We start from the raw sequence: 18454 nt of genomic DNA on the forward strand, positions 1-18454 counted from the left end.
ACTCCGATAGTGGAGTGAGCTATGTCAGATATCCCTCTGGTGTGCGTACATGACCCATAACTGAACTGTACAATGCCATAATCCCCCATATTAGTTCTGTGGGTACCCCCAATTCCATAAGTCGGCGCATCAATCTGGCCCTTGGTACTGTGTCAAAAGCTTTGCGGAAGTCCACAAAGCTGCAATATATCCGTCTGCCATGTGCTTGACCCTCCTCAATGATAGCTCTGAGTGTAAAGACATGATCCAGTGTGGAGAAACCCCTCCTGAAACCAACCTGTCTAGGTGCCTGTATGCCCATAATCTTTGCCCAACTGCTCAGCCTATGCTCAAGGATGGATGCATACAACCGTGCCAATGTGTGTCCTACCATGATAGTACGGTAATTCCTTGGGATTGTGCGGTCTCCTCTCTTGAAGATAGGTACAATAGTAGACAATCTCCAAGACTCAGGAAATCCCTCACACATGACACGGTTGAACAACCGTGCAATGATCTCTGCCAACAAGTCCCCCAGCATGTATAATGTGCTCTGCTACCAAACCCTCATGATCCTGTGCTCGTCTGGTCTTCATCCTGTCAATGGCCTCCTTTACCATCTCAGTGGTAAATAAGGTACTCGTAGCCGGGCATGGCTGTGGTGGATCTGGTAGTGGTGGCTGTTTAGGTACAGTGTATAATGATGCTGCATACTGTCCCCATATCCCCATAGAAGTGATTCATCTGGACCAAGAAAGCTCGCTTCTTCCGTCGTACTAGTCGTCGTGTAGCAATACGAGACTGTCTATAGGTGGTCACTCCCAATGCAAGCTCTCGTTGGATCTGAGCTCTCCTCTGTCGACACTCCTCATCATACCAGCTGTTTTGAGGCATGTGCCCAGAACGACGTCTTTGACCAGGCTGAGTGTGTGGGTATGCCGCTATCGCTGCCCCATGTAATGTCACTGTCAGCATAGATGTGATCTCCTCCACTGTGTATACTGGCTCTGATGTGCATAAAAGTCTACGTATCTCTTCTGCATAGACTGAGTCAGTCTGTGGTTTAAGAGTATAGCGTGGATGTCTACCACCCCGTGAGGCCTGTGAAACCGGCGTGTAACTTCAAAAAGGGTGGTAGACTTTAGACTTAAACTTTATTTGCTTTCACCCATTTAATTTGTCGCCCACTTTACCTGTACTTTCAAGACACAACAAAGGGGAGAGGGATACAGGCTGCTAGATTGCACCTGTATGAGTAGACCGACACCAGATTGGCCCCTAACTTAGGCGCCCCTTTCGGTATTTCTTTATTGTTAAAAAGAGGGAATAAACGCTGTGGTTCCCTACAAGCTGCCCCGCACAAATTTGACTGAATTTCAACTGTTCCGGCCCGATTTCGGCAGCATAACTGTACTAGGACCCTTCACAGTCAGAATTCCCACGCATTGAACGACTTTCCCGACGCATACGGGCACTTTGCAAAACCTGGCGAGAATCTGCAGCACGCTGAATTCTCTGTTTTCAGCCCCAAAAATGCGCCAGATCACCTGTACAGCGGTGCCCTCGCGTCCCCGAACCTCCGGGGGGTATTAGGGACCGTTTAGGGCCGAAACCCTAAACCTGCAAAAATACACAGCAGGCTGTAATTTACTGTTTCGGGCTCCGTTTCGCGTGCCGGTCGCATCCGTAGCAAGTCCTCGAGCTCCCGTACCTGTAGGGCTACTTGCCCTTTGAATCGGACGAGATTTCTGGCGTGAAACCTCTCCGAATTCACCTGTACCTGCGGGGGATTAGCCGCTAGCTAATCAAGTACCTGTGCAAGAGGCTCTTGCCTCGGCAATCGCGCATGAACCCACACAACTCTACGTTGGTCAATTGAAAAGCCCACTAGAGGGCATAACATACTGCCATAGAGGAGAGAGAGGGCAGTGCGTAGCGTGCAGGGCATCACTCCTGGCACCGCACTGTACATAGGAGGGAAAGCAAGCACTCCATAGCTCTTAACTTGTGAGAGGAACTTGAAAATGAGCTCATAGCTGAAAATCACGTTTTTGCCTTCTCTATAAGTACTAACCTGGCCTCAGAGTGCGAAGTGTCACTCATTTGTGCATTTTTCCGCTTTAGACCCTCGGGTCTAAAAATATCTCACCTGTAGCGTCTGTTGACTTGGCCACAGAGTAACAAAATGATCCCCATGTCAAACTGCACGTAATGACGCGAAGACATTTTCAGGTCCCAAAATAGCAGTTCCCTAAATTTTAGGAGATGCTGCCATTGTATCTTTCTAGGTCATCTGACCCCCTTTGTACACTGCAGCTACACCCAAAACTGAAATGTAGCCTCTGTAGCAAAGGATTCCACTTTGGTTAGTCAATGACCCCACTTTGGCTAACCATAGTCTTTGTCCAATCTTAGTGCTCTCTTGCCCTCAGGCCTGGACTCCCTCTGGACAGTTCCACACTAGCTATGCAATGCAGGGCAGTTAGATTTTCCGAGGGGTGTTTCCAAAAAGTGAAAGTAAATAAATAATAAGAAAGAAATCAACAAAAAGGATAGATAGTAGTCACACGCTGGTGACATACCCCCCTCTTGAAATCTCAAACGTCCTCGTTTGCATCTATGTCGTACATGCTCACAGTCAACACTGATGTATTCAACACCTGTCGACACATGTACGACACATACATGCTCATTGTCAACCCTGGTGTATTCAACACCTCGTCAACACATGTATTGCCTGCGTGTGAACCCTGTCCTAATGACATAGTGGTAGCTTCGCACTCTGCCATTGCTTTGAGTGTCTAACTTTCCAATGACAAAATGGTAGCTACACATTTTGCCAGTGTCTTATAGTACACGTTGGGCCCAGTAACACTTTCGAGCATACCCAAACCGACAGTTTAAGAATGCAGTTACACATGTACCCTTTAATAGAAGCAATTATTGTATCCTTGGCAAATTGACAAGAAATACTCACTTCCATAGCACTAACCAAACTTTCGGACATTCCATAAGAGCAATTGCCAAACTGACAATCTATACAGCTCTAACATTCATGTAACAGGTATTTCATTTGAGCTGATGTACATCATTTGTTTCAGAAGCCATTGTCACACTGACAATCCATGTAGCTTTGAAACTCAAAGGGTCAAGGTAGGTTGCAAATCGAAGGCTTCAAGGTAAGTGATAACACAGTTGGTGACTCTGCAAGTTCACCTTCTTCCATCCACTTAGCATCCATTGGTGGATAGTTTCTGAACTTTACCAAGTAACGCCTAGCAACCTTGCCTTTCACTTTTCTGTCCTTATGTGCCAAAATCTGTTCGGGGACCAAGATCTCGTCAAGTTCCTCGACTTCCGGCTGATCTTCAGCTGGCATATCCTTTGGCACATCACCCACATAGGGTCTGAGAAGACTCACATGAAACGCATTGTGAATCTTCCAACTGTCAGGCAATTTCAGCCTACATGCAACATCACTGATTATGTCGCACACTTGAAAAGGCCCATAGTAACGCATGCTGAGCTTTGGAAACAGTCTTTCCTTGCCCTTCATCTTCTTTAACGTTGCCTTTTCAAAGCGCAAAAGCACCCAATCACCAAGTGAATACACCACTTCACGGCGGTGACGATCAGCTGCTTTCTTTTGCTTTGCCTGAGTCTTTTCTAAGCCACTTTGACCTTCTTGTACATTTCATCCATGTCCTGAACATACTTATTTGCTTCAAATATCTTGTCCTTTGTATACAGTATGGGAGGAACTTTCTTGCCACCTTCAACTATCTCAAAAGGTGCCTTGCCAGTTGATGAATGCACTGTATTATTGTATGCATACTCCACCAATGGCAAATACTGCTCCCACTTTCCTTTATGCTCTGACACATAACACTTCAGCAGATCTAGGACAGTAGAATTTGCCTGTTCTGACTGCCCATCTGTTTGAGGATGAAATGACGAAGAGAATTTGAGCGTTGTGCCCATATTCTCAAACAAGCCTCTCCAGAACAAACTTGTCGTGCGTGGATCACGGTCGCTAACAATTGACTGTGGCATGCCATGATACTTGAAAATATTGCTCATAAACAAGCGTGCCATCTGATCTGGCTTTATCTCTTCCTGACAGGAATAAAATGAGCCTGTTTGGTGAATCTGCAAATGATGGTCCAAATACCATCGTTTCCTGTCTGCGTTCTCGGAAGATCAAAGATAAAATCCATAGCAATACTTTCCCATGGTTTATCTGGAATAGGGAGTGGTTGCAATAACCCTGGTGCCTTTTGCCTGTCAAACTTGACCTTCTGGCAAATTAGGCATTCTCGCACAAAGGCATCCACATCTCTTCTGAATGTAGGCCAGTAGAAGAATGTCTCAACCGCTTTAACTGTAGCATCGATACCACGATGCCCTGCATACGGTGGGACATGACTCTCTTCCATAACTTTGCGTCGCAATGGCTTTGTGACACACAATCTGCCATGCATCATCATGAACCCGTCTTTAAGAAGATAGTGTTCATGACGTTGTCCATGCATTAGCTGCTCGAAGACCCTTGCAAAATCTTCATCATTTTCATACTGTTCCCTCATATCATCAAGTGCATGATGATAAGGAATCGACACAACTGAAATTTGTGGCTTCCTTGACAAGGCATCAGCCACAACGTTCTTCTTGCCTTCCACATGCACAATCTGAAAATGGAACATGGACAAAATATTTGCCCATCGCATATGCTTCTCAGATAACTTTGTCTGTGTCAAGAAGTATCGCAAGGTCAGATTGTCCGTTTCGACAACAAAACCTGCACCTAGTAGGTAGTGTTTCCAACTTAAGAGCGCATGAATCACAAGCAGTAACTCTTTCTCATAGACCTGCATGGTAATCTCTGGCCCTTGCAAAATTCTGCTCTCATAGGCTACTACGCTGCCATCTTGCATTAGCACTGCACCAATGCTACTACCACAGGCATCACACTGGACCACAAATGACTTCCTAAGATCTGGCAACACAATGACTGGATCTGAAGTCATCTTTTCCTTTAAGAGATTAAAAGCTAAAATCTCTTTCTGTGTCCATCTAAAGGTGACTGCCTTCTTTTGAAGAGCATGTAAAGGTGAAGCAATCTCAACGAAATTTCGGATAAACCTTCTGTAATAGGAGCATAGTCCCAAGAAACTTCGGACATCATGCACCGTCTTCAAATCTGGCCATGGCTTCAACTTTTGCAGAATCCATTGTGACACCATCCTTTGAGACAATGTGTCCCAGAAAGTGAATCTCTTTTCTTTGCATCGATGAGCAACCTATGATTGCGTAGCTCTTTGAACACAATGGCCAAGTGATGCCTATGCTCCTCTTCATTCTTTGAGTAGACTATCATGTCATCAAAGAATGTACCAACAAACTGCTAGTGTGGACGGAAAATTCTGTCCATCATCCTATTGAACGTAGCAGGAGCATTTGTGAGACCAAAGGGCATCACTAAAAATTCATAAAGGCCAAACGTTGTTCTAAAAGCAGTCTTGTGCACATCCTCTGATCTAATGCGGATCTGATGGTACCCACTCTTTAGATCTATCCTGCTAAACATAGCTGCTCCTTCTAATTTGTCCAGAATATCATCAATTCTAGGTATAGGGAACCTATTCTTGATGGTATTCTTGTTCAGTGCACGGTAGTCGATGCACATACGCCATGAGCCATCCTTTTTCTGCACCAACAACACTGGAGAACAGAATGGAGATGAACTGGGCTGAATCAGCCCCTTTTCTAACAGCTCCTGTACTTGGCCCATTATCTCTTTCTGCTGAGCCTCACTAACCCTGTACGGAGGCTTATTTGGTGGGCTGCTGCCTGGCACCAAATCTATCGCATGGTCCTCGGGTCTCTCTGGCGGTAATTGAGACGGTAATGAATCGGAAAAACAGTCACTATACTATTGTAAAAACATTGACCTTTCTTTATCTAGCATAGATAAATTTGATTCATCACAATCTGACACTTCACGTGCAAAAACCAAGTACGCAGAAAGATGCCTTTTCATTACAGAAGTAATAGCAGAAGCTCATACAGTGGGAATAGATTCCCCTTTAAGCTTTACATCCAGAATGTGAGTCTTTCCCCTGCTCTGTACAATGATCTTTTTGTTGTAGGCATCCATGATTCCCTGTACACGAAATAACCAAGGAATACCTAACAACACATCATATCCGTCCAGTGGCATGATGTAAAATTCTTCAATATCTACATAGGACTGGATATGTAGGTGCAACTTTCCAATGATGGGTGTCACAGCCTCTGTATGGCCAGGACATGCCAAACCTGCCTCTGCTGTATACCCCATCTCTTCAGGTCTGATTTCCAACTTTGAAGCCAATTCTGGGGAAATGAAGTTGGCTTTGGCACCTGGATCAAAGAAGATAAGAACTGTTTGATCCCTGACCTTTCCCCATGCTCTGCAAAGCTCACTTGCATCTGAATTTGGCTTGTCGCCCATCATATCTGACACTAGACCAACCATGGGCTTCTCTCCTTTCTTGTCTTCCTTGTCTTCAGAATCAGCTGGCCTTTCTTTGTAGGACAATTGTAAGCAATGTGGCCAAGCTGCTCACAGATGAAGCATTTGTTCTCTGACCTCAGGACCTTCTTTTGCTCTTCCGACTTGCGAGGAAAGCGTCTTTTCCATTTCTTCGCTGGTCCCTTTTCTGATTCAGCCGAAGCTTTGCCTTTCCCTGCGTTGGCTGGCTCCTGAGTCACTTTAGGAACCTCCTTGGGAACATACTTCTTCGTTGAATTTTTCTTGGTTGATCCTTCCTTGACGCCAGTATTAAATTCACAATCTTCTCCCTTGAGCAAACCATTGCCAGTGTTTGCTACCTTGATGAGCTGTGTCAAAGTAGTGACTTTGGTCTTCGTGCAGTACTTTCTTAATCCTTTGGGTAGGCCACAACAGTATTTTTCAATCTGTTCTGTCAATGGCACAAACCTATAGGAAGTTACTGGAAGTAGAGCTTTCCAAAACTTCCGATTGTAGTCATCCAGATTCTTGCAAGTAGCAGCATTAAGCTGGTGCCATTCTGTCATGACATCTGCTTCAAAGTCATCAGATAACCATGCTGCTGCAAAAATCTGCTTGAAGTAAATCCATGTGGACGGAGCTTGCCCTTGAAGCAATAAAGTTGTCCACCATTGTCCCGCATTCCCTGTCAAGAAAGTGGCTGCCTTGCGGACCTTTGAAGCCTCTGTAAAGTTTTCCCCTGCATAGGCCTTGTCAAACTGCTGGAGGAATGAGAGAGCCTTCTTCCTGTCATCAAAACCTGTAAAGGTCGTGAAAGTCACACCTTTGCCACCTTCTTTGTACGGAGTTGGCCTCTCCAGCGGCGTTAAGTTGTCATATGGAAGTGACTGAAACATGGGAACACTGTTAGGGTTCATTTGTGTTCCTTGACCGCAATTAAATTGACCTGGAAATGCCATATTTGGTTGCTGATTTGTAATTCCAGCCATACCAAAATTTGCCTGTGGCATCCCAAATTGGCCTTGAGTGTTTTGAAACCCTGGTAGCATGCCCGTGACACCATACATGGGGTTAGGCATCATCGTTTGAGCACCCCCGAACACTGTTCCTGCCGTGTAAAACTGACTTCCAGGGGCATGACCAGCCATGCTCTGGAATACCGATCCACCTCCAAAATAGCCAAGGTGTACTGAAGGTGGTGGGAAGACCTGTTGCATAGCCTGTAGGTTGCTTCCCTGCCCATTAGAACCAGCTATAGGCTGCTGAAAAGTGGCTGGTTGAACTGGTACAGCTTGAAAGATTGGCATCTCAGCCACCTGTTCTTGCACCTTCGGCACAGGTTGTGGAGACTACATGTTCTCCGTCAAGTGTACAGGTGTTTCCATTGGCTGTGCAATATGAATCACCTGTGCTCGAGCTTTAACAGGCTTTTGAATATGATCCAGTGACCCAACTTGCTGAAACGGAAGAGGAGGTTGCAGAAAGGCTAAAAACCTCGGGTTCTGCATTACTTGTGTGAATATAGCCATAGCAGTAGCCAACTGGGTCCTGAATATATCATCATCCGTCTGTGGTGGTCTTGAAGACTCACCCACTTCATGTGTCTGTTGACCCTGTGAAGAGGAAACCTCTTCAGTCACATCATCTGGTCTGTCAGCCATAATTGCAATTTCCTGTGTCTGGTCTACGATCCCCTGTGTCTTCAAGCCCAACCTGACCAAGGCTCCCTTCTATGGGAAAAAGTGATTTAATCCCGGCAATGGAACCATGAAACCGGCCTGTAACTTCAAAAAGGGCGGTAGACTTTAGACTTAAACTTTATTTGCTTTCACCCATTTAATTTGTCGCCCACTTTACCTGTACTTTCACAACAAAGGGGAGAGGGATACAGGCTGCTAGATTGCACCTGTATGAGTAGACCGACACCAGATTGGCCCCTAACTTAGGCGCCCCTTTCGGTATTTTTTTATTGTTAAAAAGAGGGAATAGACGCTGTGGTTCCCTACAAGCTGCCCCGCACAAATTTGATTGAATTTCAACTATTCCGGCCCGATTTCGGCAGCATAACTGTACTAGGACCCTTCACAGTCAGTATTCCCACGCATTGAACGACTTTCGACGCATACGGGTACTTTGCAAAACCTGGCGAGAATCTGCAGCACGCTGAATTCTCTGTTTTCAGCCCCAAAAATGCGCCAGATCACCTGTACAGCGGTGCCCTCGCGTCCCCGAACCTCCGGGGGGTATTAGGGACCGTTTAGGGCCAAAACCCTAAACCTGCAAAAATACACAGCAGGCTGTAATTTACTGTTTCGGGCTCCGTTTCGCGTGCCGGTCGCATCCGTAGCAAGTCCTCGAGCTCCCGCACCTGTAGGGCTACTTGCCCTTTGAATCGGACGAGATTTTTGGCGTGAAACCTCTCCCAATTCACCTGTATACCTGCGGGGGATTAGCCGCTAGCTAATCAAGTACCTGTGCAAGAGGCTCTTGCCTCGGCAATCGCGCATGAACCCACACAACTGTACATTGGTCAATTGAAAATCCCACTAGAGGGCATAACATACTGCCATAGAGGAGAGAGAGGGCAGTGCGTAGCGTGCAGGGCATCACTCCTGGCACCGCACTGTACATAGGAGGGAAAGCAAGCACTCCATAGCTCTTAACTTGTGAGAGGAACTTGAAAATGAGCTCATAGCTGAAAATCACGTTTTTGCCTTCTCTATAAGTACTAACCTGGCCTCAGAGTGCGAAGTGTCACTCATTTGTGCATTTTCCCGCTTTAGACCCTCGGGTCTAAAAATATCTCACCTGTAGCGTCTGTTGACTTGGCCACAGAGTAACAAAATGATCCCCATGTCAAACTGCATGTAATGACGCGAAGACATTTTCAGGTCCCAAAACAGCAGTTCCCTAAATTTTAGGAGATGCTGCCATTGTATCTTTCTAGGTCATTTGACCCCCTTTGTACACTGCAGCCACACCCAAAACTGAAATGTAGCCTCTGTAGCAAAGGATTCCACTTTGGTTAGTCAATGACCCCACTTTGGCTAACCATAGTCTTTGTCCAACCTTAGTGCTCTCTTGCCCTCAGGCCTGGACTCCCTCTGGACAGTTCCACACTAGCTATGCAATGCAGGGCAGTTAGATTTTCCGAGGGGTGTTTCCAAAAAGTGAAAGTAAATAAATAATAAGAAAGAAATCAACAAAAAGGATAGATAGTAGTTACACGTTGGTGACAGCCTAAGATGTATTGTACTCAAAGGAGACTGATAATGTCAAAAGTGCATGATCTACTACTATTCCAACAAGCCTGGGCCCCACTGTAAAATCTTGAATGTGAGAGATAAAGCTCGGATGTGTCAGAAGATAGTCTACAGTACTGGTCCCATGTCTGTGTGGAAAACAAGTAAAACCTGTAGATGATGGGAAGGTCTGTAAGCCATTCAATATGTCTAAACTATGAGTAGTCGTCATCTCCTTGAGGTATCTCCCATACTCTGTATGCTCTCTATCGTGTGAGCATCTCTCAAGCCCCATCTGCTCTGGTTCTAGTTCTCTGAGCATCTCCTCTGAGGTGTCATAGAAAGCCATCTGTGAACTACCTGTACGGGCATTGAAATCCCCCAATAGTATGATGTCTCCATCCCTGGAGAACTCCCAAATATCATCATCAAGTACAGAGTAAGGAGATTGTCCTCTGGGTGAGGCATATACTGAAGTGCTGGGAGGAAAATAGCAAATGGCGATGTACAAGAAATGCCCAGTCTCTGCCCTCAGCCTCACCCACATGTATCTGGCCTGATCATCTCTTCGAACTATGTGCAGTAGGGGGTGGAGCTCCTCTCTGAAAAGAACTGCTACACCTCCTGATCCTCTAGTCCCATGCTCAGATCTAGTGCATGTCCGGCAAGCTGTCTCCCATCTGTATCCTGATATATGCGGCATCAACTGTCCTGGGGCCTGATGAGTCTCAGAGTAGAAAACAATGTGTCTGTCTCTGAAGCTGTCCTCAAAGGCCCCCACATCAAGTCTATACGAACCATTACAGTTCCAAACCGCCATCCTAAGTGTGGTCCCATAGGTCTCGCACCGTCATGTAGGGCGTCTCTCCATAATGACCACTCTTCCTTCTCTGTAAAAAGCCATCTTCCCCTTTTCTCTTGTGGCCCTAATCTCTGGCATGACTTCCTGCACGTGGGCAAGCTTTGAAAGGGTGAGATCGTCACCAAGGAAGGTACCAGTTTTTTGAGAGTGGGCCTCCTTCTCAAAAAGTCCTTCTCCTCAATAGAGGGGAAGCGCAATATGAGAGCTCTTCCTCTCGATGTTTCCCCCGTGCCTCCACTTTTCTTACCAACCCTCCATGCTCTTGTGTGTGTCGCTTTTTGCATCCCCATTAGTACCATGAGCTCGTGTACTTCCTCATCGATTTTGTCCCGATCGTTGAGGCCGGTAACCCTCACATGCAAGGCCCTCATACGTCTTCGTTGTTCCTCCTCAAGTGTCATGTTGATGATGGTGGGAGTGGGGATTGCTACCTCCATGCCTTTGCCCTTCTTTGCGACCGAAATCCACTTCTCCGCTTCCTCCACTTTCTTATGGGTTTTGGTAATTATATCTATCCATGAAATTGTTTTTGCTTCCTGTTGTTTCTCTTCTTCCTTGATGGCTTGCCTTTGTTCTTTAATTACCCTAAGTTCTTCTGTCACTGAGGGTTGGATTTCTCCCTCTTCTAATCCACCGTTGGCTCTTGCCTCGGCAAGGTCTCTCTTGAGGGCTGAGATCTGATTCTTGAGGTCTTCAATTTCGGCCCGAAACTCCATTTTTTACTACAGTTCGAAGCTCGGTCTCATTGATTTTCCACTAAAGAAAGATCGCCTTATCCATCTTCCACTCTTCTATCTCTGTCTTGTACGCCTTCATCTCCTTTTCCATGTTTGCTAACCTCTTGCTGGTAGCCATAAAAGTTGATTTCTTCATTGTTGCTGGGGATGCCATTGCCTGCAAGGGGCTAGAGCTCTTGGAAACTGATGGGGATGCCATTGCTTGCAAGGGGCTAGAGCTCTCGGAAGCTGCTGGGGATGCCATTGCAAGCAAACCACGCAAGGGAGTAGCCCAACAGCACCAAGTATGTTTTCCACACTATGTTCACCAGATTATGCATACATAGTTAGGTGGTCCCCCATCAGGTATACATGTTTATTCCACACGTAAAAATACAATTTCTGCAGTTTTGGAAATCTGAGAATTTCTGTTCTTTTTTTGGGACAATTTCTGCAGGAAAACTCTGAATTTCTGCTCTGTTTTTGGGAAATGCACCTGCTGAATATCTGCACTTTCCCCAATTTCATGCACGCTGGACAGAACCTCAAACCTACTGCTGCTGCTAGTTGCCCACGTTGCTGGCTGCCCACGCGCTGAGAATCCATAGGTGACAACGTGCAGACCTGCTGGGCTGCCCATGCGCTGAGAGAGAGCTCCACACCTTACGCGATGGCTGCACCAGACCTTACACGATGACCTTAGAGAGAGAGAGAGAGAGAGAGAGAGAGAGAGAGAGAGAGAGAGAGAGAGAGAGAGAGAGAGAGTCTCCTGAACCAACCACCCTTGGCAATGGAATAATTGATGTACAATACAATGGGAGCTGAGGGTTGCTTATATACCAACCTCAGTAAATTGCCTTACCCAGACTTTGACAAACAAGTAAAATAAATACCTAAAAGCCAAACTAAATACTGGGATCACACTGGGCAGTTCACTTGAGATGCCAAAACTCTAACACCCTCTCTACAGCTCATAGTGGACATAAATAGTGAGACCAGGATGATGAAAAAGCTACCATGGACACCCCAACAAAGGATCCATCTACTGGATACACCTTGGATTTTCTACCCTCAACTTTGCTCCTTAGAAGAATGCCATCTTGAGCATCGGTTTCCTTTTAGAAAATTGAACTATAGACCACACTACGTCCAAAAATCCCCATTCGTGGATTGTGAATACATTACGTCCAAAAATACTTTCTAGATAATGAACTTTGAAACACATCCTGTCCATAATCTGGCACTCATCCTTAGTGATTTAGATATGTCTAATTGGTTTCTTGCAAGATGCATGTACATCGAACTCCGACCTACGGGTTTAAACACCGATAACTTGAACTCCAACACAAGGGTCCAAATTAATTATACGGAGCAATGTTTGCCCCTCTGTGCCACTCACAAGCCTCTCACTAGCTGAAGTTAGTGATGGCAACTGCCCTTTGACTAGAAATCTTGTGTTGTGGCCACTGTGGTCACCACCACGTGCCATGCCGATCTCGGCTGTCAAATCTTTATTACCGAAATCTCTGTTCAGCTTGCATTTGACTTTCTCTATCTGTGAGCTCTTGCTTTTGCCTTTGGCTTCAAACTCTCGAGCCAAACAAAGCGTCATGTCACATTTATAACAACTGTGGTCGGACCTCGTGGGTACCGTGGCAACTAACTGAGTATTGGTACTGCCGTCCTTGTCAAGCTTGCCTTTGTCATTGTCCTCTAGCGAACACGTGCATTTGCTTTTGGCTTCACAATCTCGAGCCAAACAATCTTTCGGTTTCCTTGAGAACTGTGTCAACGCATAGGCCGCTAAGTGGATAGTGGACGATCCATTTTCCATAGCCAATAATTGGTGTTGGTCGTTGTTGATGCCAAAGCTACATGGAAACAAGCCCTTGCTTATGCCTTTACTCAACTTTTCAAAAAGGCTGGTCACTGTGCACTTGCATCGGTTGCCATGAAGCCTTAAAGAATGCTCATGTGAGGGAGAGAATCGCCGTTTACGATCTCGAGTGTTTGAGATGCAATCCACCGAGGCACCGCTAGCAACCTTTCAAAATGGTATCTAACATGCAGTTCCTTCAAGCACACCCATACTCATCTCATAACGCACAGAGATATGTTGGGCTGCCTTGAGGCTTTCCCATGAAGTAGAGTGTTTCAAAATGCTAATGGCATCACTGCATCTAGGGAGGTTTCCGATCAACCTGGGCTCAATCACCTCAACTTTCCTTCTTCTTTGCCTTTGTGCTAGTCCTCCCTGCTGCACAACCGTTGCTCCTGCATAAAGCATCTCAAGAAGCTATCAAAACACGCGCTCTCCAAGTGTTGTAGCGATGCCCAAGTCCGGCATGTATCGCTAGCTCTGAAGTGCCTAAACTGCAACCAATGAGGCAGCGTTTCTAAACGTTAAAACCAATAGGCTAAAAAAAAAAACGCTGGCCCGTATTCCAAAATTGGGGGGGGGGGGGGGGGGGGGGCACGAGCATATGGGGGCACTCAATGCTAGGATGAGGGGTTGAACCGCAAAAACACAAGGCCTTCGCAAGACAAAAACGCAGCCACCTTCTTCTTTCCTCTTCACTGTGCAATGCTCCCACGATCACTAAGCCAAGGGTATGGCGCCACCGGCTAAAGGGATGGGGGAGGCTCACGTCACTGCTTCTCTTTATGGGCCGCTTTGCTCCACCAAGGCTCTGATATCGTGTCAAAGTCAACGATACAGAAGCGTAGAGACCAAGGAAGGAGAGAGAGAGAGAGAGAGAGAGAGAGAGAGAGAGAGAGAGAGAGAGAGAGAGAGAGAGAGAGAGAGAGAGAGAGAGAGTCTGTCTCCTAAACCAACCAACCTTGGCAATGAAATAATTGATGTACAATACAATGGGGGTTGAGGGTTGCTTATATATCAACCTTAGTAAATTGCCTTACAGAGACTTTGACAAATAAGTAAAAATAAATACCTAAAAGCCAAATCTAGATAATGGGATCACATTGGGCAGTTCACTTGAGATGCCAAAACTCTAACACCTAGTCCAAAAAGGACCACTATCTACCTGTACAAAGCAACATGCGAGTCAAAGGATAAGGGAAGTAGGTGTGTCTTGAATAGACAGTCTCGAGGGGCCAATCTAGAAGACAAGGCACAAAAACTACTTCTTGGATGCATTTGGAAGAGCAACTGTCACACCACAATCCCGAAACATGAAGCAACCACCGTAAAGAAAAATATCCGTCAAGATGCTAATTGGATTGTGGGCTAAACCACACCATTCAAAGCCACAAGAAATGGGCAAGGAAACCAAGGACCAAGAGACACTGTGCAAGGATTCTAGTTACTAATCCTTAATTAAGTACTTAAACTCATGATTAAGACTTAAGAAACTTGAACTTGACTCAGAGACAAGACTCAAAAGATTCTGTGTTTGATTGATTCATTCCTTCATTGAATTGTATTACAAGGGCGTTCTTATATAGAAACTGAAGAGACATGATGAAAAGACATGACCGTAGGTCAAAAGACATGACTCTAGGCCAATAGTCGTGTCCCTCTGTTGTAGAGTCGTGACCCTTCGCCGTAAAGGTGCATCCATTCACTGAAGAGGCATGGCTATTCGTCGAACATGTGCGACTCTTGGGCGAAGAGACAGGGGTCTCTAATCTGGTACGTCTTCGTATCTGCAAGAGAACCAAGCAAGGAAGGTAATACAAAGATAAAGAATACGTCACAATCGTGACATTCCCTCCCATTTAAAATAAAACCCAGGATAGTCGTAGAAACTTCGGGAGAAGAAAATGTATTGTTGTAGTGCTTCTGCATCCAAAGCTCGAACTGTTAAGTCCCACGTCATGGTACTGTTATTGACCATAACTATTTTGCCAAACTGAAAACTGATCATATCTACAACTTGTCTCATCTTGGTCAAAAGTATCAGTATCACATCTGCAACTTGATTAATGCTTTTGGCAAAGTTATTTGTACCTTTGAGCTTTGTCCAAGAAAAGATTGAAATCTGCATCAAGTGAAACTATTGGTAAACTGACTTGAGTTTTTGGTTGAGTGATTAAAGTGGTTAAAAATCGGTAAGGTATTCCATTGGTTTGTCTGGAACAGTAAAATCCTCTTGAAGGGATGTCGTAGATTGAGACAAAGTAGTATTTGGAGGTACATCCATCTGTAAAGGTTTATCACTATAACAAGTTGTGTCCAACGATTCAGTTGTAGTGACTGAAGTCATGCTGCAAGAGTCTGTATCTGTTTTATCCTTTGCACTGCTGAAGGTAAGGACTGGATTCACCACTGCATTGGGTATGTGTTCAGAGACAAAGACTTTGTTTTGCAAGGGCGGTGACGAGGCGGATTTTTTGCCTCGATCACGGCCAAAGAAGGGGTTATGTGCTTATCGGTTGTCACATAAGAACCGGAATCTTTTGAATCTTCAACTGTTTCAGCATGTATTAAGGCTTCCAATTGAGAAGGGGGAAGTCGAGGGACCCGTTGCCTCTTAGATCTCTGAAGGATCCTCTTGCACAAGGAAAGAATCAATAAATCTTCGACTTTACCACCATCAGACAAGAAAGACTTAAATGTAGGGCATGGCTCGCGAGGGGGAACTCGTCCAGCGTCGCGGTATTCACGACCGAGTACTCGACTAGGGTCGGATATATGTGCCACTAAGTAAGCCCATCTCGATATCGCTGATGATCCTTTGGAAGCTTCATATTGCTGCTTTTGTTGTTTGCTGATGATTCCAATAAGAAGTGGGTTGCTTAGAACTGTAGCATTTCTAAGAATATTCATGCTGAGACTTTTGCTGCTCGCACGAAGGTACTTTGTGTCAAGTTGTCTATGAGAAACTATGCCTTGGGTGAGAAAATTTGAGTTTTGATGCCTTTGGTTTGAGTGGTTCTTCCTGGTCAACCACTCAAGTGTCGGAAGAAGGTGGCAGAGGAGTAGCATGTATAGTTCGAGAAGTTGTTGGGTGACTCCGAGAAGAGGTTTGCATCTGCATTTGATCCAAGCGAGTGTGAATCGATGCGAAGCTTGTCGAAATTGCTGCCATCTGCTTTTTGAGAACTGTTATCGGATCCTCGGATATAATATTGGCGTCGCTATCTTTTGATTTGGCCATGCTGACTGCTCAGCGAAAGTAAATAATAACTTAGAATAAGCTCACGAACTGATACTTTGAGAGCAGAAATTGTTTCTAGAGCGGGTTCCGGCTCTGGAGTCAAGGAGTTGGGAATTATGACGACCTCCGGCTCGGGTAGGCGTGATTCCAGAATGATAATAACCTCCTATGAAGGAAGAGAATTTGCTGGCAATTCTTCTTCGAGGTACGGCACGGGTGCGTTGAAGAATTCGTCTGCCATCACGCGCGTAGAGTGGTGGCGGAGAGTGTGCCAGCGCTGAGGGAGGGAGAGCAAATCTGGCTGCCACTAATCATTTTGTGATTTTTATAATTATTTGATCATTGTTGTGTCCACACTTTATTAAATTTGGGGCGGCTGGGCCAATTTAAATTATAGAGGCCAATACAAGGTGCAGCCAATGTTTAAAAAAAAACTCTCTCTACGTAACTTTCAACCAGCGTAGAGTTTTTTTTTAACGAAGGAAAATTGCAGCCAGCGTGCAGCGTTTGAGCTTAGCATTTCCAGAATTCAGCCCAGCGCTTTTCCAGAATTCAGCAATTCAGCAATTTCAAGCCAGCGTTTTGCACAAGGGCATGGCTCTCCGCGAAGAGGTGCGAGCATTGACGAAGGGGTGCGTGAAAATTTCAGCAAAGCAGCCCATTGGTTTTCACAAAGGGGCATGGCTCTTGGGGAAGGGGTGCTAGCGAGAGAGAAGGGGTGTGAACCTTGGGAAGGAGGTAGCCGCCTGCCGGTTCAGTACCCTCTCGAATGAAGGGGTGTGAGCACAGAGGGGCGAAAAAGTGCAATCATCTGGGAAGGGGTGCAAACACGGAGAACAAGGGGCATGCTGCTTGCTGGTTCAATACCTTATTAGGGAAGGGGCACCAACGAAGGGGTACATCCCAATGAAAGGGCACGCTAAGGGGCACCAGCACAACGATCCCAAAATTCATCGGGTACGCCATACACACAGCCATATTGCTGTCCTTTATTTATATAATCGGAGCAGAATAAATTTAAGTTACCTCATGGGTGTGTACCACCCATGAGGTACCACCTTTAAGTTACCTCATGGGTGTGTACCACCTTTCTTCTACTTCCATACAACTCCGGGAGAGGGGATAGAGTGTAGCGACGAGGGTGAGAGGCTCACAACCTTCGGGTCTAAGGAATTTTTTTTGCTCTGATACCACTGTAAGGATTTTAGTTATTGATCCTTAATTAAGTACTTAAACTCATGATTAAGACTTCAGAAACTTGAACTTGACTCAGACAAGACTTAGAAGACTCTGTGTTTGATTGATTCATTCCTTCATTGAAATGTTTTACGTTCTTATATAGAAACTGAAGAGACAGGATGAAAAGACATGACCATAGGTCAAAGACATGACTCTATGCCAATAGTCGTGTCCCTCTGTTGTAGAGTTGTGACCCTTCGGTGTAAAGGTGCATCCATTCGGTGAAGAGGCATGGCCATTCGTTGAAGAGACATGGCTATTCACCGAACAGGTGCGACTCTTGGGCGAAGAGACACATCCTTTCGAGAACAAGGGTCTTTGATCTTGTACGTCTTCATATCTACAACAGAACCAAGCGAGGAAGGTAATACAAAGAGAAAGAATACGTCACAATCGTGACACACCGTGCATGGTACACCACTCAATGGAACACCGGTAGTCAGCTGAAGAAATTAACCTGGAAGCCCCCTTTGAGAGAGAAGTATCTTGAAAAAGTACCTATGAGGTAACAACTGATTCAACCCCATGGTGGAATAGAGCAACCCTTGCCACTGAAATCTCTAAAGCTAAAGTTCATAGCTACGCTCAAGATAGGAAGCCCTCTTTCTGCTTAATTATGGGAAAAGAGAATGAGTATCACCAGAAAGAAATATGAGACAACTTGGAGTAAAACTACTTGCTCTGTAATAGCAAACTTGAATCTCATAGAACTTGAGACTCAAAGAGAATCACACCATCGGTAAACTCGGAGTGCTAAGAACAGGAAGATCGTCACGTGAGGA

The 18454-nt window shown here is 45.5% G+C and overlaps 1 protein-coding gene and 1 pseudogene across 5 annotated transcripts in view; one reads left to right on the forward strand and one right to left on the reverse strand.

Annotated features, from left to right (window-relative positions):
- Positions 1-18454, forward strand: part of PDE318 (P-loop containing nucleoside triphosphate hydrolases superfamily protein) — a 189141-nt gene that overhangs the window by 58861 nt on the left and 111826 nt on the right. The gene's annotated exons all lie outside the window — the stretch shown is intronic.
- LOC147430595 (uncharacterized) lies at positions 10549-11313 on the reverse strand (annotated as a pseudogene).

The sequence above is a fragment of the Adiantum capillus-veneris genome, chromosome 21 (genome assembly GCF_014529385.1).
Source record: "Adiantum capillus-veneris isolate H3 chromosome 21, ASM1452938v2, whole genome shotgun sequence".
Taxonomy (NCBI): domain Eukaryota; kingdom Viridiplantae; phylum Streptophyta; class Polypodiopsida; order Polypodiales; family Pteridaceae; genus Adiantum; species Adiantum capillus-veneris.